The sequence below is a fragment of the Bemisia tabaci genome, chromosome 8 (genome assembly GCF_918797505.1).
Source record: "Bemisia tabaci chromosome 8, PGI_BMITA_v3".
Classification (NCBI taxonomy): domain Eukaryota; kingdom Metazoa; phylum Arthropoda; class Insecta; order Hemiptera; family Aleyrodidae; genus Bemisia; species Bemisia tabaci.
In genome coordinates this window covers 29,494,438-29,518,165 of record NC_092800.1, presented here as the reverse complement: position 1 = coordinate 29,518,165, position 23,728 = coordinate 29,494,438, and the positions used below count along the sequence as shown (strand labels likewise).

Below are 23,728 nucleotides of genomic sequence, written 5' to 3'. Positions count from 1 at the left end.
GGCGTAATACGGCCCTATAAACCGCTTTTTTAAATTAAATATATTAGAGTGTAAACCCAAAATGTATCGCAAAATCTACCCGGCATCCTTCAATAGAAGGGTTCGATCACCCAAAAACACCAAAACAGGGTATATATATATGAGTCGCTTTTATAGCGCTCTTTGGCGCTGTGCGACGCCTAATCGCCACAAAGCTCGGTCTTCCCACAGGTCATCAGGGAGTTGACAATCTCTTATCTCATTTAACACCCCCTGTCGCCAACCTCTCACTGGGCGTCCCCTACGTCTCCTCCCAGGAGGAACCCAATCAAGCATCTTTTTTAGCAGCCTCTCTTCCGTCATCCTATTGACATGACCATACCAAACAAGTTGTTTGGTCATGACGTCGAACACGATGTCATTTTCGACTTCCATTATCTGACGCACTCTATCATTACGGACCCGATCTCTCCTAGAAATTCCTGCTGACCTTCTCCAGAAATCCATCTCCGTTGCTCTTAGCATATCCTGTGTCCGTTTCTTCAGCTGCCAAACTTCACATCCGTATGTTAATATACTTTTGACTATAGAGTTGTATATCCTCCTCTTGTTATCTTTGGAAATCCGCTGATCCCAGAGGATTCCATTTAACATCGCTATAGCCTTCCTTGCTAAGGTGTTCCTTTCCCTGATAGCTTGATCCGTCCTTCCATCCTGGGTCAACCGCACTCCCAAGTACTTAAAGTGCTCGCAGCCTTTGATCTGCTGCCCATCCTCCAACTCAATGCTTTGCTGATCACCGCCAAAAGTCATCTTCTCAGATTTGGATATGCTGACTTCCAGACCCCACTTCCGATACTCTTCTACTAGCTTGCGCATCATGTATTCCGCGTCATTTTGATCTTGAGCAACCACCACCTGGTCATCAGCAAAGCACAGAGTAAACAGAGTTTCGAGATCACCCAAGGGGACACCCATACCAGAGCATTTCTTTTCCCATTCTTTTAGCACGCACTCGAGATAAATTTTAAATAATGTTGGCGACAAACAACATCCCTGTTTTAAACCCTTAGTCACATAAAATCCCGCTGACAACCCCCCATGGCACTTAACTTTGGTAAAACTCCCTTTATAAAATCGCTTAACAGCGTCAATCAACCCCCCGTTAAAATACGATTTTTCCAAGGCCTCCCAAAGTTTCACCAACGGCACGCTGTCATACGCCTTCTGGAGATCCACAAAAATTAAATGCAGTTCCTGAGCTACGGCCATTTTCTTCTCAATGACCTGGACAATAACAAAGAGGTGATCTATCGTAGACCTGCCAGCTCTAAAACCAGCCTGCTTCTCTGCTTCGTAATCCTGCCATTCGTCCTCGATCTTCGCTTTCAGTATCTTCCCGTACACTTTGCTTATTGTCCCGGTCACTGAGAGCCCCCGGTAGTTGTTACAGTCGTCCTTCCTTCCCTTCTTTTTGTAGATGGCCTTGATCCAAGACTCCTTCCACTCCCTTGGTACCTCGTCACCCCTGATGCATTGTTGCATCAGTTTTCTGAGGCACTCAAAGAGCTTGGCAGTCCCGTACTTGACCAACTCGACAGGAATCCCACCAGGACCCGGTGCTTTGTCATTAATTAGCTCTTTAACCGCTTTAATTATGTCACAAGTGTGGATCTCCAAGTTGTTCATTCTTCCGTTGTCCGTGCTGTTGTCTCGAAACTCTGGGCGCCTTTCCGTCAAAAGATCTTTAAAATGATCCTCCAGTTTTTTAAGTGATATCGGAGAAACGATGTCGCGCTTCATGTCTCTACGTAAACCTTTAATTAACTTCCAGCTCTCAGCACTTTTTCTCCCCCCTAGGTAGGTGTTAATTCTAGAATAGTTGCTTTCCCAAGCTTCATTCTTCTTCCGTGTTATGAGGCTCCTAACTTTAGACTGAGCTTTCCTGTAAGCAACTTTATCTTCAGTCTTTTTAGACGACAGAAATATAAGGTGTTTTTGCCTCTTAAGATTTATCTCGTCTTCAATTTCTTCATCCCACCAGTAAGGATGCTGGTATTTATTACTGGTTTTGTGAACACCTAGGGCTTCTTTCGCTGCAGAGTGGATACAATCTTTGATGAACTGATATTGCTCTTCCGTGGTACCCGAGAGTCCATCCCCCAGCTTCTCATCTAAGCGTTTCCGATACAGAGCCTTGACACTAGGGTGCTCCAAACTTTCGATGTTATACCATACTTCATGATTTTGCGTTCCCTGACTCTGCTGTTGCTCAGGCATTGGCTCTTTATCTTTAATCCCTTTAACGGGAAACGCTATATCTGCTCGGAGGAAATGATGATCACTGCCGCAAGAGAGTCCCCTGCACACTCTAACTTGCTGCAATTTCAACTTAGTAGTGTGCTTTACAATTACATAATCGATGATGGATTTCAATCCTCGCGTTGGCTGGACCCAGGTATACTTATGGATGTCTTTGTGTTGAAAAAAGCCATTCAAAATTTTCATCTCAGTTTGAGAACAAATTGAGATGAGCCGATCACCGTTATCATTAACAGCATCCTCCCCAAACGGTCCAACAACTTTACAGTTTACTCGTCGTCCCGTTCTGCTGTTCAAATCACCCATAAGAATGGCTTCCCTGCCAGCACCAACGTTCAGTATTTCATCATTCAGATCTTCGAAGAATTGATCCTTACATGCGACAGTGGCATCATCATTTACACCGTATACTCCGAGCAGCGTGATCTTATGTCCGTGCAGGTTAAGGTTCATTTTGATAATGCGCTGGTTGACGGCCTCCCAAGTGCCCACGAACTTACGTAGGCTTCTCCGCAAAAGTAATACTACTCCTTGCTGAGCACGCTGATCTTTGGCTACGCCGCTGTAGAATAGATCATAGTCACCGTAATTTGCCGTAATTGCCGTGCCCTTTTTTCTTGGTCTCAGTAAGAACAGCGACATCCACTCCAAGTTTCTGAATCTCCGATATCACTTCCGGTAACTTATTTGAAATGCCTTGGACATTCCACGTCCCAAATACCATTGTTACCAAAACAGGGTACCTGCATAAAAAAAGTCTGCGCAGTATATGAAAAACAAAACTTTAAATGCGTTTTTCTCAAAACGCGGTTCCCAGTTAAAGGCATTCCGGAGAGTTCAAATAGTTGTATCATTGCGCCTTAGAAATGTGACGGAAGATTAAAATGGAAATAGCCTCCATGTACGCTGGGCTTGTCGATTTCCTGTGACATTTTTGCAGAGGTGAATGCATAGCTGAAGTGCGCTCCAGCTAGAATTGTGCATAGCAAATGGGTAATTTTTATAGGAGGATTATAAATAAACAAGTGATTAGAAATGGAAACAAAATAATATGAACTGTACAAAACGATTATTCCGATAACGGAACTTGGCTATTTTGAAAATGCCTTCAAATGCGGCTTGATACCTCACGCATTCCGGAGAGTTCAAATAGTTGTATCATTTCGCCGTAAGAATGTGACGGAAAATTGCAATTGAAATAGCCTTCATGCACGCTGGCCTTTTCGATTTCCGTTAACATTTTTGCAGACATGAATGCGCTTAAGTGCGCTTCAGCTAGAATTGTATTTAGCAAATGGGTGGTGTTTATAGGAGGATTATAATCAAACAAGTGGTTAGAAATGGAAACAAAATAATATGAACTATGCAAAACGATTATTCCGATAACGGAACTTGGCTGTTTTGAAAACGCCTTCAAATGCGGCGTGATACCTCACGCATTCCGAAGAGTTCAAATAGTTGTATCATTGCGCCTTAGAAATGTGACGGAAGATTAAAAGTAAAATAGCATTCATGCACGCTGGATTTTTCAATTTCCGGTAACATTTTTGCAGTCATGAATGCATAGCTTAGGTGCGCTTCAGCTAGAATTGTATTTAGGAAATGGGTGGTTTTTTTACGAGGATTCAAAAGAAACAAGTGGTGCGGAATAAAACAAAAGAATATGAACTATGCAAAACGATAATCCGGTATCGGAACTTGGCTGATTTGAAAACGCCTTCAAATGCGGCGTGATACCTCACGCATTCCAAAGAGTTCAAATAGTTGTATCATTGCGCCTTAGAAATGTGACGGAATATTATAATTTTTGGAAGAAAATTTCTTGCAATACTCCTCTATGGGATGGTAACCATTGTTCAATATTAAGTTTCTTGATATGAAAATCTTCCTAAAATATGATTAAATATCATTGAACTACATTCATAGGAACAAAATAATACATTTTCTAAGTTGTTGATATGCCTCATTATCATATAAAAATTTATTTTCAGTACACACTGTGATACTTCACACTCTTGCATGTACTTTTAAATGAACTGCTTTATTATACAGATGAAAAGACAACCGAGTTTAACATGCCTATACCTAATTGAAAAATTAAATTTTTGGAACAAAATTTGGAAAAATGTACCGAACACACTTGCTCAGATGAAAGAAATGTTTTAATCTTGAAGCTACAGAACACACTTTTATTCCGAGAATTTTAAGTATTAGTCATTGCCCATTGCGATAGTCAGCACTGCTTCATTTTCTCGTACGATATTTCAATGTGTTTCCGATATTTTTTTGAAGGAAACTTTGAAAATGACTGAGGGTTAGTTTGTCCTCGAAAAAGTTTAGGGGCATCAGATTTTAGTGTGAACAAATAGATTATGTTAAAGTATCCAGAAAATATGTCTTCCTGAGATTAGCTGAAATATTTATGTGTAGATGACTCTCGCCTTCTATTTTCAATCGTATTGATTCTGAGGATAAACGTGGCAACTGCTGAGTGCGAGTGAAAAACAGCATCTAATTTGATAAACAAACTATTTTGTAGGATGATTTTCCACCCGCAAGCCGTCTCGATTGAAAGCGCACGAGTTGTCGTGAGGTGGAGGTTGTCTATTTATACTTTCTCTTTCACTTCTTAAGTCAATTAATTTTCCCTCCAGAACGAAGACGAATGATACTGGTAAAAATTGTAATTAACTGCATAAGTCTTTTCAATTACTTTTCAATTATTTTTTTTATTTTTATTTCTAACTCTCCATCCATTTCGGTTGTCAGTTGACTTGTTGCGCTTTCTTTACTCATCAATACTGATTTTCAAAGATGAGGAAAAAACTTTTCCTCCAGGTTTGAATGATTTCTCTGCTCCTTGCGGACTATACGTTTGACTTTCTTGCAGATTTTTTTTTTCCAAATAAAGAGAACTCGTCCTTTGACGTATTACGATAAGTAAAATTGAAAAAGTGCGGTTTGTTTCGAAGTATGTTTGATGTGTTTAGATTGGACCCTCTTCATCCTCATACAGTCATACATGATCAAAATGAGGTCTTCAAAGTGAGTAAGAAACAGTATGAGAGAGACAGCGGAGAGAGTGAGTTTGGCTCATAATGAAGACTGAGTTTTATGGCTCTTATGATTGGAGTTTTCGGTCACAGAAACCAAATTTTGGCCCGGCGAAATTCCATTTCAAAGGCCGAATTTTTTTATCACATTGACCAAAAATCTTCTTTTTGTTCTACAAACATAACAACATTCTTCATTTGTCACTCTTATCGCCATCTATTTCGATATAAATGTGTTTTCTCCTGAAACTATGAAACATAAGGTTGATGATGCGGACGTGTGTTCCAAAACGCGCTTTTTCCGAATTTTAATAAAATCGGTTTTCAGAAATTGGTCGCTGGCTCAATCTTTGTTCTAACCTCATATTTTAGTATCGGTCATGCACTAAAAGATTGCGGTCTTACCGGTCTATACACCGGTTGTGTGTCATGACGAAATATTGAACTAAAAAACAATTGAGCGGTTTTTTTAAGCGAGGCATCCGTCAAAAATCGGACGCTGTCGTGTACATGTTTGACCAAAAATGCTCAAGTATAGAAATCACTTTGTTTGTAAATATAGTATACTATAACTGTTTGTAAATATAGTATACTATAACTTTTCTCAATTTAACTACTTTAGCTCTTAAGCTAAGCTTACCATATTAGTTTATTACATCATATTAATAATCTAAATTTATGTTAATCTACTAGTTTAAGGCAGTGACTATATAACCGAGCAGTTCAAAGTCCTGTAATTTATTGTATTTTGATGCAAATAAATTGAATTTAAACAACAAAAAAAATAGAAATCACTTAACTGCGGAAAAACGAGAATGGACGGAAAACATATCGGCTCTGGGTTCTATGTAGGCTAATCGTTCCGTCTTCATAACTTTGCGAATAAATCAAAGACCATAAGGAAAATGAATCAAAAACCGAGATGAAATATCGGATGAATTAGATAACTTTCTTTGATTGCTTGGTAAAAGGAGACGTTGATTTTATCACACCAGCGGGTCGATTGTTGAATCGTTATCGAATGCTTCTGATCGATAAAGCCCTATCTTAACAATGCTATATATCGATCAAGGTCATTCGATAACGATTCAACAATCGAGGAGCAGGATATCAAATATTTGAGCTCCAAAAGTTCGTTTTCACTTCAAACGCCAGACGTGTTCTTGCTCAAAGTTCGGTGACTTGAGATTGGCCCCGGGTGGTGTTATCTCCGGACACAGTATAGTACATCGATGCTTTGATATTACTAACCGACGATCTATATCTCATCAATAAGTTGATGACGTATGCCCACGCTTTTATACCAGTCCAGCCAGATGATTTCGAGCTTTATATGAGACGACAATGAAACAGAAAATTTCCGGAAAAATAGGGACTTTCAGATCCACGGAGATTGTCAAATTTTGTATCACTAATATTTAAAGAAAATCTCAAATCACAAAGGCTGAAATGTCTCTCGGTACCCCATAAAATCGTAACCAAACTACCGCGTGGTTTTCATGAAGAAATTGTCATTTCGATTATCGATTCCCGTCACAGGCTCTTATATGAAAATGTATCTCTGATTGTTGAATTATGTTTGGAGATATTAAAAGTTTCGCCCTTAATCTAACGTCTTCTTACATGACATTTTAATGATGGAACATGTCTCGTGGGCCCGTTGTGAATGGGCCTGTTGCATGCAAGAGATACAGCCGTGCGAATAGACTTTTTAGAGGTTAAATGACACGAAAATTACGATGGTCACATTAAAAAAGTCTGAAATACACTCCTTACTGCGCAATTTGTGTTGTTAGGAACGCGCTTTTTCAAATTTCCCGCGTCTGGGGGCAGTTTTCTAACGGAAACAATTAACGGCAACTCGCGGCTATTTCCGGTCAACTAAAACTGACAACATAACCTAAAAATCGGAGCTCGTGACATCGTGAAATGAAATGTAGAAGGATTGCGTTGGATATTTAAAAGTTGATCGATTTGGTCACCGCATAAAGCGTATGTGGACCACTATAGGAGATCACGTTGGGTTTGTAAACAAACTGAAGGAAAAAATAACAACAACAACAACAACAACGACTCGGCATCTTCCGGAAATCACCGAGCCCGCCGTCTGCTCGTTTCCGGTGATTAGAAAACTGCCCCCAGACGCGGGAAATTTGAAAAAGCGCGTTCCTAACAACGCAAATTGCGCAGTAAGGAGTGTATTTCAGACTTTTTTAATGTGACCATCGTAATTTTCGTGTCATTTAACCTCTAAAAAGTCTATTCGCACGGCTGTATCTCTTGCATGCAACAGGCCCATTATGATATAAGGCTTTTTTCGATTTCTCCACTCTCTTTCACACGTCAGGGCACGCCAGGTAACGTTGAACCCCCCCCCCCCCCCTTGAAAATTGTGTCAGGCTTAGGTCAATCCAATGTTATAGGTATAAACCATCCTCTTCCCTCCAAAAGTTATACCTGTTAGTTCAGGGACGGCTCCGTCACTGAAAAGTAAAGTCCCTTAGCTAGTAATAAATTGAGAATGAGAAACGATTTTGGCAGTAATTGAAACGATACTTAAAGAAGACATCTTTAGAATTCTAACGGTGTACATACTGCCATACAAAGGTAAAAATTCATAGTGCGTTGCCAAACTTCTCCCAATAAAGTATTTATATTTCAGGAAAGTTATGAATATTTTTTTTTTTCAAATGTTCACATACTCTCAAAATTTAGGGTTCTATTTGATCCCAGTTTTTTCTTGGTAAAATTACCATTTATGGAATTGGTAATCTTACCGAGAAATCTCGGTAAAATTATTGAACTTTCTCGGTAATTTTACTGGACCTTGGTAAAAACGCCAATATTTTTTATCGACGTGGTAGAATTACCGAGACAAAATGGCAAAGTTACCGGGAATTGATTACCAATAAAAGTGGTATTCTTACCTGAAAAAAAAACAGTAAAAATACCGGTTTTTAGGTAAGCTTACCAGTCTGTCTTGGTGAAATTACCAATAATTGGTAAGAAAGTGAGATGGTAAAGGTACCAACGGACCTTGGTAAAAACGCCGATAATTTTTTTTCAGTGTAAAACGCGCATTAAGGATCATAAGATTTGGTCTTTTGATGCACGCCAAGTTATTTTTTTTACTTGAAGCCTAAAATTTGGCAACTGTTTACGAGCGTGGAATAGGAGCCCGCTGCCACCGATCCACACCTGCATTCGTGCGCTGTCGTTTCCCCCAAATGAATACACGACTTTATACTTACTCCGACACCGGCGGCGCTGCCAACTTACGGCACCGATATCGGAATCGTGACCATAAACCGGGATCCGAAGATGCTGGTCCGACAATGTGAGGGGAAAGCAGATCGCGCCGAACAGAAGCTAAGAGGCATCGAAGTGACATTTCCGCTGCACGCGTGTGAGAGAAAAAAACAGAAGCTCCCGCGGGTTTTCCTCGCGAGGGGAACTGATCTGCCGTACTGCGGAAAAACCGCGCAACTGGAATCTAATGGAGATCTCACGTACGGGGGGGGGGGGGGGGGGGTGATGTAAAAGCCCTGTACACTGAAAAAATAGTATGCTTTTTTAGCACCTAGGATGTCAAAAATGTGTCTGGTGATCCACAAATGCTGCCTCTACTGCCAACGCCGTTAAATTTACATTCATAGGTTGTAAAATTAACTGCGAGGACAGTAAAGGCAGCATCTTCGGATCTTCAGACACATTTTTGACATCCTAGGTGCTAAAACAAAATATTACTTTTTTCAGTGTACCACCCGTCACGGTGCCCCTGAACTCACTTTAAATGCGACTTTGTTGTACATCAAAAATTCAAGTTGGAGGTTGTAGTGGGGTACTCCCTGATGGGTTTTTGGGCAATTTCGAAATAGGTTGTCGGAGCTCCTCGAAAAATAATCGCATTTTTGTGGTTTTTTAGGGGTAAAATAGCAAAATTGGCCTCCGGGCGACAAATTAAACCCCCTCTCCCTCATCCTTGCCTTGACCGATCTGAATTTTTAGTATGTTTTTACCTGGTATAAGATGGGACTTTTCTGAAATTTTCATGCCCATACAAATTTTTTTGCTCCCGCGGCAGCGTTGCCAAGTTGCGGACTCCAAAATATCGAATTTAATGATAAAATGAAGGTTTCGGAGTGTGATTTCCATTCAAAATCAAAAATTCAAATTGTAAGTTGTAGTAGGGTACTGCCTGATGGGGTTTTGGCCAATTTCGAAGTAGAGTGTTTGAGATTTTTGAAAAATAATCGAATTTTTGCGGTTTTTTAAGGGTAAAATAGCACACTGAGCACGGGGCGGCAAGTTGAACCTTTTCTCTCTCATCCTTGCCGTGACCGATCTGAACTTTTAGTATGTATTAACCTGGTATAAGATGTGACTTTTCTGAAATTTTCATGCCCATACAAAATTTTTTGCCCCCCGCGGCAGCGTTGCCAATTTGCGGACTCAAAAATATCGAATTTGATGATAAAATGAAGGTTTCGAGGTGTGATTTCCTCCAAAATTTCACGAAAAATGTGCAATCTGAGAGTTTTCGATAAGAAAAAGGCATACTTGAACAATTTAGAGTTGCAGTGTTGCCAGCTTTTGATTTAAAATTCGTCAAAATGACCCAAATCGCGTTGCAACCTCGAGCGCTGGATTTTTATTTCGTTCAGAATTGGTTATTACGGTTCTTCTGTACTCTATGCATTTAGGTACCATGAAAATTATGCCATTACTTACTTGATGGGTGCAGCTAACTCAAAAAGAGAGGCCGGATAAAGCGATGAGTCGGGGGAAAACGAGCGGTTCGGGTTGACAGAAAGTTCTTAAATCTACTCCATCACCAGAAAGTAGAATTTGAGAACTTTCTCCCACCCCCCAAACCTTATCCCTGTTGCAGTCAATCCTTTGAACATCTGATCTGAAATTTTGCCCCCGAATTTTTACCAAAAACGTGAAAAATAAAAACACGTTTTTGTGCAAAAACACATCATGTTTTTGGTAAAAATTCGGGGGCAAAATTTCAGATCAGATGTTCAAAGGATTGACTGCAACAGGGATAAGGTTTGGGGGGTGGGAGAAAGTTCTCAAATTCTACTTTCTGGTGATGGAGTAGATTTAAGAACTTTCTGTCAACCCGAACCGCTCGGTTGTGCGCGATTCGATTATCCACGATTTTTTTTGGTGGTTCTCTCATAGAGTGGAAGAAAATTTGGCCGCGGTCAATCCTAAAAAAAATTATCTTAAAACCTATGGCAATAATTGCAGCCCAAAACTGTCGTGATTCCATGGCGTAAACCACTGTAAACGATTTCTTCCGGGTATAATTTCCCCTAAAATTGATTCTTTTAAGATAAAATTTATTTATATTTAACTGGTAATGACGTTTCTGTCAAATATTTTTCAAGTGTTTTGATACAATCTTTTAAAATCCAGTCTCCTTTGTCACTTTTCCGAGCCAAATATCTTAGTTTCAGATTATTCACAATTTTCGATTATTCGCAATTTTCGAGTATCGGCGATTTTCGATTATTCGAGATTTTCGATTACCCACGGTAACACCGGTCCCAATCCCTCGGATAATCAATGCCTCACTGTAGGTTGATTATAGATCGAGATTTGAAATTTAGATTGAGAAAAAAGTAGGGCCCATGGTTTTCTTCAGGAAATCCGGTCCTCCTAAAATTTCGAGGGGTCACAAAAGTAGTTTCTTTCAGCCTACGGACGCTCCCAAAATGTCAAGTCTCTATCTCAATTAACTTAGAAGTTACATCGATGATGCAGCACTTTTGGGTCATCCTGTAGATACGGGGTTCTTGCTAAGCACAACAGTGATCTTCTGAAGCCCTGGTGGAGGTGAGGGTGTTCAGGATTTCTCGGTTCTTGTAGGGCTGTCAAGTGTCAATGGTGACGGATCTGCTGCGAAAGGGGTTCCCTCGCGTCGCGTGTGAGTTTGATCCATTGCATCCCGGAGGGAGATCATCTTGCAACTCATGGACCACGTAACTTTTATCTCAAAACGTAAGCACATCGGTGGTTTCTGCTCAACGAAGCGGGAATCACTGAAAGAGCGCAACACGTAGGAAACAAGATAAGTTAAAGATGGTTAAACTTTTCGTAAGGAACTGACTAAAAGTCGTCGAATAGGGTTCCTTTGGTCGAATTTGGAATTGCTAAAAGTGAACACACACACGCCGTGACCCATAGAGGAAAGGACAAAATATTGTGATTAGGAACTTTATACTATTTCTAGCGCCCACACAGAAGCAACCATCTACATCGGGAAACTAATGGTAGGTTTTTCTCTGAAAATGAGCCAGATATAGTCGTTCTTTTTGCAAAATGAAGTCAAATTACAGGGTCGAAAATATAATTACACTAATACTATGACATGCATTCATAGTATATTTTAAATTGAATTATCATGAAAAGAAAACTTACTCACATTGAAAGATGAAGATCGACCATTTTCTGAAAAAAGAAAACGTAGAACATTAATGCCGGCTGGTAAAAAATGATAAAATTCAGTCAAAAAATACAAATGCAGGAAAAAACTTTTAGATCATCACTGAAAGAAACCCCCTTGAATTAGACAATCATTAAAAAAAATCCGGTATCAATAAAAGAAAGTATGTAAACAAAACAGAATGAATAAAAAATTTACATGAGAGTAAAATCTGCAAGACAGGAAATACAAACATGCACATGACAGAAGTTTGCAAGAACCACATAGATGATAGAATAACTGTTCATAAGGTTGACAAAAAAGGCTGAAACCTATCGAAAATCCTATGAAAAGAAATTAAGCCGAGACTTAGAGTAACATTGAGACATGGAGACATTGTAGACATTGAGATTTGCGTCTAGCATCAAACTCCGAGATGTAGTTTTGTAAGCTTTAAAAGATCACTTGAGTGAGCTTTTGTGCTTTAACAAGACACTGAGAACGGAGGTAAAACAAGATAGTGCAGGATTGGAACACCTGCGCCAAGTTTTGCTTCCTTCGCGCGTATGTTATCTGAAATATGCATAATATTTCGTAAAATGGCATCGCTGGATCAGAGAAAAGCTCTGAATCCGTCGCTCGAAGGCGGAGGGATTACATGCTCATGAAATTCAACCGCGCGAGGAGTGAACTTGAAATCAGATAGATGCGTTTACACTCGCCGAACAAGTAGGTAGGAGCTTGAATACCCGGCATGCATTTCTGGTTCATACTCGTGTGACCAAAAATTCTATCTCTCACCTCGAAAGCGACCTGTATCTTCTTTCTGCAACATTTTGTACTCACTCTCCTTTTCTAGAGCTGAGTCTTTTAAATTTTCTTGTCTCTTTGACAAAGTACACTTGAGGGGCTTGGAGGACAAGGTGCATAAGTGCAGTTTGTGCTATATAGAGAAATGCGTGTTTAAATTTGCGAAAATACATGGACCCTTATGGTGGAAAGAAAGTTCAAACTGACCTTTTGATGCTTAAAAGTTGGAATTTGGGAGCGAATTTTTCGCTAGTTTTACTTGAATTCATGAGCATCTCAATTTTTTCAAAAAACTGTTCTTTTGCGCTTTGTCTTTCAAGTCCCTCGCTGCTGCATGACTTCAAGGTCATTTAAACCGAAATTAATAGAGAGGGACCTAGTCACATTGAAATCGAACGAAGGAAATGGGGTTCGAGGGGCTTGGAGGGCAGGGCGCACAAGTGCAGTTTTTGCTGTTTTGAGATTGACGTGTTTGAAGTTTTGAAATTACATGGATTATTACGGCCGAGAGAAAGTTTAAACTGATTTTTTGTTACTTTACAAATTGGAATTTGAAGGTGAATTTTTCACAAAATATGCACTACGGCAAGTTTCACTTGAATTCATCAACATCTCAATGTTTTCGAAAACTGCACTTATGCGCCTCGTCCTCCAAGGCTTCTTAATTCAACAATATAAGACCGGGTATGGAAAAAAGAGGGACTTAGAGTGAGGAAGACAAGGTTTGAGACATGAGTATACCAACACTCTAAGTCTTTCATGTTAAATTTAACCAAGAAGTTGGTTTTATTAGCCAATCTTCTGCCACTCACGATCAAACTTCGGTTTCATCGTCCTTGTTCTTTTCATTCATTTACTCATTGAAGAGCCTTGAGCGGTGTCGCAGAGCGCTAGAGAGCACTGTGAAGCAACTTTTATGCATGCATTCATTCACTCGCCGATCGCTGACTCCTTTAAAAAATTCGCTGGTGAAATATTTGCAAAACTCACAAGCAAAATTGCACTCAAAGGAGCGCTGCACCGCAGGAAACGCACCTACTCTCCCCTTCAAGATAAGCGACAAAGTAAACGAATATATATATAAGTTGAGTTTATGAGGAGAGTGGAGAGAAGATAAGTGTCTTCGCGAAATGATGCTTATGAAGAAAAGTCGCTTTACCGCAACTTTTAAGAGCTTTTCAGCAGTACGTGTTTTCCTTTGTGGCCGCTACTGTGGAGCTCGCACATTCTCTTGCGCTATGCTATGCCATCCTTTTGATATCAACGTTCCCGTAGAATTAACAGACCTCTGGGTGTACATGCATTGGAATATTATTTTGTGTCACATCTAAAAATGTTTCTATCACCGAAAATTTGAATCGGGTTCTGTAGAATGTGAGCAGGCGATGCATTTAACGTAAGAATGATCTGCCGTGCTAAGGAAAAACGCAGTATGAGCATTCGAATGTTGCCTTTCCTCTCAGAAAATATACAGTTTTGAAGAGAGTAATGAATATTTTTTCTTGAAATTTTCAGACTTTTCAGATCAAATTTCGAATAAAATGCTACACAAACACACATGCACACATAAACATGCACACCTTCTCCTGAAAAATCATTGTTTTTGGAGGGAAATATAGCAACGCCTGATGGCTCATACGGCGTTTTTCCCTAGCACGGCAGAATTGTTATCAAATTCATTAATTTTTTTTAGCAAACCGTTCCTAAGCCCTCATCAATTCTTAAAATACGGCTTTTTGTGTTTAAATGTATCAAAATTTAACAAATTATTGTGACGAATATTCTATTTTTTTCGTGTGTGTCCTACTTCCCGTATCAACGTTAAAAGTCGGTTACTTTTTCTTACCGAGTAGGTTATTTTTTCCAGCAACCCGTCTCTAACCCTCGTCAATTCTTAAAATTCAGATTTGTTTTTGTCTAAATTTATAGAAATTTAACAAAATTGTGACGACTATCCGATTTTTTCCGTGCGTGTCCTACTTCTCGTATCAACGCTAAAAGTCGGTTCACTGGAAAAAAAAAACACATTGGATCTAGAGTCCAGACTCTTAATAACATCGACAAGAAAAAATACTCTTGATTCAATCGAATTTTTGCCTAAATCAAGAACCAAGCCTCTTAATTTGGGCGGATTTCATTTTGATTTAAGCTTAAATCTGATTGAATCAAGAGTATTTTTTCTTGTCGATGTTTTCAAGAGTCTGGACTCGAGATCCAATGTTTTTTTGTTTTTGTTTTTGTTTTTTTTTCCAGTGTTACTTTTTCGTACTGAGTAGATGACCGGAGAAAAACGGGAAAATCGCGACACACCTCGCGATAAAGACGGGCGGATGGATAGGTGCGAGTAATCCAATTAGAGTTGGGGTGGTCTCGGAAATCTGTGTCAACCCTCTTCATGCGCTACAGTTGGCGGGAACTTTGAGGCGAAATGCTGGAGACCACTTCAAAATGCCGACCACCTCTACTCGCAATGAACTCAAGGGCAGATGTTGCCACTTAGATTGTCGATTAAAAACCACATAAGAGTAACAGCTTCTGCTGGAATCAACTCGGATGACGTGGACTGGGAGTAATTTGTCGTGCAATGGCAAAAGCACGTAAGTTGATTTTCGAATGAGCCTTTGAACGTACGGATTTCCACTCAAAAGAGGGTTCAGCAATAGATTGCGTTATGTGATCATCAGAGGAGTTGAATTTTGTCATTCAAGTGGTGCTCGGTTAGAGTGGTTTTTGCAAGATTCGCCGGCGAACCGAGCAGGAAGGTTTGCTTTCAACTCGTTCGCAGATAAAACGATTCGCTCGTGGATTTTCATTTTGCTCTAAAATTCTTCTATTTATGTGTCTCATTTGGACTGAATCAAACAGAGAGGATTCGAGTAATATTGAGTTACAACAGAGAAAAAATAGGCAGGTTTAATGTTTGCCTTTTTAACAGAACTTTGAATGAAATAATTATAATTAATTTAAAAATTAATTATAATGATATTTGAGATACTCCAAATTATTTTTGGACTCTATTTGCTTCAAACTGGACTGAAGTTGTTTTAAAGTGGTATCAGTTTTAACATCGTGACCGATGTTACATTGGTATGATAACGAATATCTCGCTCATAAATACAACGAGGAAAATTTATGGAAAGTGGACCTAGAAGAACAAGTGTCTTCATAGTGACATTTCAATATTTTTGAGCATTCTGTTTTTTCAAGAGAAAATTACTTTGCTTTTTGGGATCCCTTTTCGCGGCACGTCCTCAAGAGGGCGATAAAAATTATCTCACAATTTTATGCAATAATAATGACCAATTTTCCTCGGGAAAGCTAAATACGATTAAAAATCGTTTAACACAAATACGTCTCTTTTCTACGTTCATTATAAGTAAGATGTCTTAATGCAACCATTGATGCTCAGGGGCTGTCTGTTTTGCATATCGTAAAAACTTAAGGCGCTCTAAGTCTCTCAACCTCAAAGAGATGCGCTCGAATTCTCATTCAACGTAGCAGTCACTTAGTAACTAATGACTTTAATAACAGGCAGTTAAGTTTGACAAAATATGTCACAAGTACTTATAAGATGGATTGCTTTGACCTGTCACTCATCAACCATCATTACGCAAATATTGAACTGGTTCTTGAAAGTAATAGCTATACTTTGGAAAGCTATAAAGGTAGGGGCTCTGGAAAATTTTGCTTTCTCCTCGTGGTAAAGAAACAGATTTTCGATAATTTGACAACATAGACTGCAAATCCTGTCCGAAAAGCACGCACCGGCCATTAGCAAGCCTGCCAATCGTAAATTTCCCCGCTAACTAACTGGAGAGAGATCCGCAAAAAGAATGGCACAAAAAGGCTTGTGGGAGGTTTTGTTTGTCGCCGCGACGATCCTTATTCTTAGTCAATGTGTGTGCGTACGGTCAATTAGCCAGGTAATTTAAGAGGTCCTCCCTGTTACTAACTCTGCTTATACAAACCCCCGACTGCTTTGATTAAAACCAAGCCTCCTTCCCCGCTAAAAGATGGCAAATAAACTCGCTCCTGCAAAGAGTTTCCCACTTGAAAGTAATTGGACTGCGAAAATGTATTCAGAGGCTTATACGGTCACGCATTGTCTGAAAATTTTAGGAGCCACAGACAAACCATATCGAAGCCCATAATGCGAAACCGCACATTTCTCCGTTCGCGACGCTGCAGACTTCCCGTCATGTTTCATTTTTTGGCAAACTGGTTGACGTAATTTCTTGAGGACTTCCTTGGTTTTTTCCTCCGTTAGAGAAATATTCCGCATAAATTTCAAGTTATGATGCTGGCTCCTTTTTTATGAAAAAATAAACCAGGAGCGGGGATTTTGAGATGCGCAATTCCACACTTTGGGCATCGATATGAGGTTCTCGATTCCAAAACCAAAAATCCCTCCACAATTCTCAACAATTGTACGGTATCATTGTAATTAATATCAATATAATGAAAACGTACTCATGTGCGTATTTCTTGTTAATATTCTGCGTCTTATCGAAAAAGAAGCGAATTTTATTAAGCAGATGGATGATTAGGTCATTTCTCAAAAAAAAAAAAAAAAAAAAAAAAAAAAATAAAAAAGATTGCATAGTTTTTAGACGGTTACCGTAACGGAGGTTGCAGGTTTTAGAACTAGACCGTTCACAGTACATTGTAATCTGATTTGTTTTAAATGTAATTTCTTGAGAGGAATAATTATAAATTTTATTTGATTTGCTCATCGAATGAGATTTACTTTACACAAAGAAACATGCCTGCACTGTGCAGCCTGCACTGAAAAAACGTGTGGTAACATCTACTATAAGTCTACTTGATTTTTTACACAGTGATTACCATCTAGTGAAAATAACCAGAGTTATGGTAGTATTCACCAGAACTCTGTTGATACTTACCATAATATGGTAAATGCTCTCTATGATAGCATAGAGTCTGGTTTTTATTACCATACTCGTATCACTGTGTTAGAGTATGGTCAAATCTATCATATTTTTTGACTGTGTGCGCTGCTACAAGTTCGAAAATTTGCATCTATCAACTACATTCGACAAGATTTCTGTATTCGTTTGAGAGAAAAGTAATATTTGTTGCCAACAGATTGCAGCACGAAATCTGCGGATTGTAAATATTACAGGTCGTGTAAAACTGGAAACACGTTACCTCATTTTAGAAGTGACGTAAATTCCAGCACTCAACCCTTTTCTTTCCAATATGAGGAGCAAGTGAACCGTGCATTTTGAGCGCGCTCGACAAAGGAAGGAAAACAGGTCTCAAAACACCTGATCATCACAAAGCTACAGGTGTTTGCGGAATTCGGAAAGAAAGAATGGAAGGAAAAACAGGCAAAAAAACGCTAGAGTAAACAGGTCAGGATCGAAAGCAAGCGCCATAGGCGTAGCTAGGCCATTTTGCTGGGGGGGGGCCTGGCCCCCCACCACCGGGGGGTCTGGGGGGTATGGAATACCCCCCAGGTCAGCGGGGGGTCCGGGGGGCCTCCCCCGGAAAATTTTTGAAATTTTAACTCTATTTGAGCGCATCTCGAGGCACTTGTGGCGTTAATCTTCCTTCAATTTCTGCATAAAATTCACCCAGTTTTATGCATTTTAAGATTAAAATACTTTGAAATTGTTGCATTCAACAGGTTATTCCATTTATTTTCTCACTTTTAACCACTCATTTGTGTGAAAATTGCGAAATAAATGTTTAGTGAATGCCAGAATCATGCCAGAGGCATCCTCTCACGGGCCACGGCGACAGAGACTTACCGTTAAAGATGGTGTTTTTGCACCATCCAGAATTTCTGGGGGGGGCCAGATGATACTATTTCCAATTTTGGGGGGGGCCAGGCCCCCCCTGGCCCCCCCTTCCTACGCCACTGGCAAGCGCTTTTTTCAGCGAGGAGCAATGATGCAAGCACGCGAGGATATGGTGGCGACATTCTTTGCTATGTCTACGGTGGATTGTGAAGTGAAGTTTCCAGAAATCGTCAATTCGCTAACGCAAGGGCGCATACTAGTTTTGGAATAAGCCGCGGAAAGCATGGTATCTTACGGATGGAGGGCTCATGTCAAGAGGGGGCTACGCTTTTGCAACGAAGAGAAGAAATGCACTCTGTTATGAGCTTCACGTTGCAGTCGCTGAATGTGTGGAAATGACAACTGCATGTGGCAGAGAATGGGAAGTAAAGCGTTTGTCTTCTTTGGAGGAAAGAATCTAAGAAATGAAATATCGAAATCCTAAACGAAATTCATGTATTATGTATGTTTTTACTCATTCCGATTTGTTATTTTTATCTGACCTCATTTAAAAGGGTCACCCACGTATTATATGAATGCGAAACTGTTGAAAACGAAATTGACCAGCTTTGTGCTCAAGTTCAACCTTTAGATCTATCAACATTAACAAGCGGGCAAAAAACCTGAAAGTCTTTAACATACTTTGCAATCAAAACTTTAAAATTCTCTCTATATCCTACAATTTCCATAACTTATGTTTCCCGACATCCCAAAATTTAATTTTCTGTTTTCTTATATTCCCACAATTCTGTACCCCTTTCTGACACCTCACAATTTCATTTTCACTCGCTTCAGGCGACAACAGATATTTGATGCTTTGAAGTCTAATGAGTCTTATGACTATACCACTTACTTATTTTCTCATTTTTTCAATTTTTATCGATACCTGATACACCTGGGCAACTTTTAAAGTTTTGGTATGAGTCGTGTACTAGAAATCAAGATATGACCACATTTTGCGTTAAGAACTAATTTTAATAATATCATTCAATTCGAGGGGCAATATCGAAAATATCGAAAGACAGAATATTTTAAGATGGCTAAAGAACTGATTCTTGAATCTCAATTGTGAAGTGGTCTTTTAAAATGGTAGCTTGCACTAAATTTCAAGAGATTGTGTTTGAGGAAGCAAGGATTGAGAAAAACAATGATCCAGCCTCTTTTAAAAATCTAAAATTGGACAAGAGATTTGAATAAAAAAAAAAAAAAAAAAGTTTTGCCGTACGAATCCCGAAATAGAAAATGATCCGAAGATGATGAGAGTTCAGATGCATCAAATTCCCAAAAAAAACAACTTTTTGTGACTCTTGAACAAGCTGTCTCGCATTATAAGTTTGGCATCCCTGTGCCTTCCCCCTTGGTCCCCACTTTTACCATCGTACCACAATTCGATTGCTCGGCTCATGCGGTCTCAAGATTGAGAAGGCAAACATTTCTCGAGTACCCTCTGAGGAGCTTTCAAGTACTTTTAAGCGCTTATTAACTAATTCACGCGCAGGGCAAGATGTAATGCAAATGGTTGCATACCCTCCAGGGGTTGCCAAATTTATTTTTTTCCCGGGGAACACAACTTCATAACTTTTTAAAAGGCCCGTTCACGAGTACTTCGCAATCGACACGTTTGAAACGGGTTGCCTTGCGTGAATTCCCAAAAAGTGGGATCTCGAACTTTCGCTCTAATATTGCATTACCTACGCTTGAATAATGCACGGTTAAATAAGGGGGGAGGGGGGTGGGGGTGGGTTCGCGGCGAGAATGGGTTCGGACGGTCAGCGGGGTTAAGTGAGTGTACGGGGAGCATGGGAAATGTGGCAAATGTCGAAATTTGAAGCTCCGGAGTTGAAGTTGGCCATGAACGAGGACCTTTGCTTCGCGAGTTGACGGCTCGGCTCCGCGTGATCTGGACCGTAAATGATCTAATTTAAATGGATTAAAATATCCGCGTGCGGGAGCGCACCTACCAGTGTTGCCATTCGCGTGAATTACCGACTCGCTAACGAAGAACGGCGTAAACTTGATTCTATTTTGCTAAATTTTCCGTGGTACACTGGAAAAAAACACATTGGATCTAGAGTCCAGACTCTTAAAAACAATGCGACATGAAAAAGTACTTGATTCAATCAGAATCAGCTTAAATCAAGAACCAAGCTCTGTTAACTTGAACGGATTTCTTTTGATTTAAGCTGAAATCTGTTTGAATCAAGAGTCCATTTCTTCAAGTATTTTCTCAAGAGTCTGGACTCTAGATCAAATGTGTTTTTGATGTTTCCGAAAAGTTAATTTTCATCGGCAAGGTGAAGTAAACAGATATTGCTTAAAATGTTTTGAAATCACTCAGTTTAAATTCGCACAAAACTCACTGAGATTCCTTAAGAAAAATATCTTTGCGGAATCTGATTTCCTCCCTCTTCTCGGTCTTCTTCTTATTCTTCATCTGTTTTTTCCCGTTCCTTATCTATTTTTCTGTTTCTTGTTTTCTTCTCCTTCTTATTCTTTTCAATTTTCTTACTCGTCTTCATTTCCATTTTTTCTTCCTCATATTTTCTCCTTGGTATTCTTCCAATTACTTTTCGTATCATCTTATTTATATTCTTTTTCATCTTTTGCTTCTTTCACTTTCTCTTCTCCTTCAGCTTCGTCCTCTGTCTTTCTCCCTTCCGTATTTTCCCCTGTTTATTCTTCTGCCTCTTCCTGTTCATCGTCTGTTTCCTCTGATTTTTCATTGCCTCCTTTTTCTCATCCTTTCTCACTAAATGCACCAAAATTTTGAGAGAAAAAAATCCACAAGATCTCCAGTTGATTCATATATTGTCAGTGCAAACGTGGCAACATTCGAACCGCGTACAGTGATTTCCCAGCATAGCGGGTTCAGCGAATTCCATCCGAAAAATGACACATTTGGAGCCACAGTCTGCGGTAGTATTGCCTTTTCAGGGAAAGGTTCTCAGTATTTCCCATATGAAGCAACGTATAATACGTATCAAGTGTCCGTATGTGTAAAAAAAAATGACAACGTCAGTGTCGAATTGGCAACGTTTGAACTGCCTTGCTCATAAATTTAATAACCGCGTAATTCCAGCGGTAATCGTGTGTACATCCGCGTTTTTTTGCTCGAAACGGCAGTTGAGACCAACCGCAAAACCAACGGAGCGAATTTTGAATCGACCGGCAAACTAATTTATATGCGTAGTTTGGCCCTAAAAGCCATTCTCAGTGTTTATCTTTAAAATACTGGAGTCGAGATATGCGATATAAGTATCGAAAACAACGAGTGAGGGTTTTGAGGGTTGAATTGGTAATCGTCGGGGCGCTTTTGGACGACCCGTTGGTTACGCACAGGATATCGCTTCTCTGGGGCTTGTTGGTGCGGTTGAGCTTGTTCCATACTTGCGTTCACCGATTTTGGGCCTAGTTTCAACTCCCGCGAGAATACCGTTGAAAATTGGAGTAAGTCTGAATAAAGTGAATGAAATAAGTAGGTGAGGGTATGAAACGCTCAATTTTGGCCGCGAGAGTCGCTCACCCCTTCATTCCGAAGGAAACCCATTTCACCCTCTTTGAGAATTTCACGTTCTGACTGAGCATTTGCATGAAGCGGCCTCTCAGGAATAATGCCGAGTGCACGTATGTATTTCAGTAAGTCAAATTCCAGGCCAACCTCAGGAGCGTTGATTAATTATGTGGAAGAATACAGGAGTCAGCAAAGTTTTGTCAGATCAAAATTAAAATAAAATGGAGAATTGTGCTTTAAAACGCATATTTCCTTGCATATAATAGTTCAGTGAATGCACTTCCCGCACTTCATATCCATCATCAGCACCGGTTACCAAAAAATCAACTTGGGAAAATTACAAATCCAGCCAAAAAGGCAGGTATCATAATGCATGTTGGTATTTGAAAAAGTAGAAATAATAAAAGGAAAAGCAGTTCTAAGTTAAAAACTCGGAAACTCGAAACAGAAACAAAGGATCACACAAGTTTCGTAATCAACTGTACTCATTAAACATGTATATGAAATATTTTCTGGATTTTACGGTAGAATCGAACTCAGCGATCATACAAATAAATGCACTCAAAGAAAAAGAGTGCAAAATTTGATTCCTAACAATTTATTTGATCATTACTTTCAAGTTTGGCACATTTTAGACTCAAACGTTTTATTGTCTAGGTTTTTCGTGAAAACATGTAGAGATCCAACAACTGACTTCATATTTTTTATACTATTTTTTGGACTGTAGTTTGTTTAAAATGAGATTCAATTCAAGTAAAATTCAATTCAGGTTTTAAGTAGAAAAAATCTGAAATTGAAGTTTTATAATGATTCAAATCAAAGCTAACTAATTGAAGTATCAATTCTCCCGTAACGTAACTTTTGATTTTCCAACATTTGCACATCTCAAACAATGTGATTAATTTGAATGCAAAATTTTGACCTATATCCAAAACAGCTTACTTCGCAGCATACTCCAAAAGAGAGAAGATTAGTTATTTTCGTGCGGATCTTAGACTGTTGACCAGAGCAGAAAAGAAGGGGTTTCAGATAGCCGATCAGTCTTCACTCATCTGTCTAATGACCAGTCATTCATGACATCACAGCCAAACGTAAAAACTGGGAATACGTAATAACAGAAATTAGATTCCCAACTCATTTATTAAACTGGATCAGCGAAAATCGCTGATCGAATAAACCTCGCGGGCAGCTCAGGTGTGTCTTGATTCGCTTCATTTGATCTTTGTTCTAATTTATGATCTTGAGTTAAAATCAGCAAAAACGTTGATTTGTTGTCTAATTAATTGAGAAATTTCAAATTTATGGTTTTATCATTCCAAAATCTTCATTGCGGTGAGTTTCGCTGTGTATGTACCAATATCTATAACTTAATTTTGAGTTTTTTAATTCAGAAAAAAGATGAGAATCTACACGTTTTATTTTAATTGTATTTGCTTAATATTTTTGGTTTTAATCAAAATAATTAATCTTGATTTTGGATCTTTTTATTTTTTCCTACAAGGTTTTATAGTAACTATTATGAATTTTGATTTATTTGTAAGTAAAATATTTTCCTTTTGATAGATTCTAATTTTTTCTCATATTTAGCTTTTGTTATGTTTAGTTATCATTGTAATTATCAAATTGTTTCAAAGTGTAGAGGTCCTTTACGAATCACCGAAAAAAAAATTGAAGTCGAATTAACATTCTGGATGTATAAAAAGTGCAAGAACATATAAACTGCTGAATTACCCGCCACAGCAGTTAGTTTTACATCTTGGCACTGCTAAAGTAACTGCTGTAGCGGGTAATTCAGAATTGTATACATTCTCAA

At 39.1% G+C, this 23,728-nt stretch overlaps 1 protein-coding gene across 3 annotated transcripts in view; it reads right to left on the bottom strand.

Moving 5' to 3' along the window:
- LOC109033965 (clarin-3) overlaps nucleotides 1–23,728 on the bottom strand; it is a 160,561-nt gene that overhangs the window by 98,052 nt on the left and 38,781 nt on the right. For 2 of the 3 annotated variants that reach the window (XM_072303164.1, XM_019046850.2), the window contains exon 2: nucleotides 11,791–11,816. The gene's annotated coding sequence lies outside the window, so the exon portion shown is untranslated. Of the gene's footprint in view, nucleotides 1–11,786; nucleotides 11,817–23,728 lie in introns of all 3 variants that reach the window. The other variant, XM_019046851.2, reaches the window with a different exon arrangement.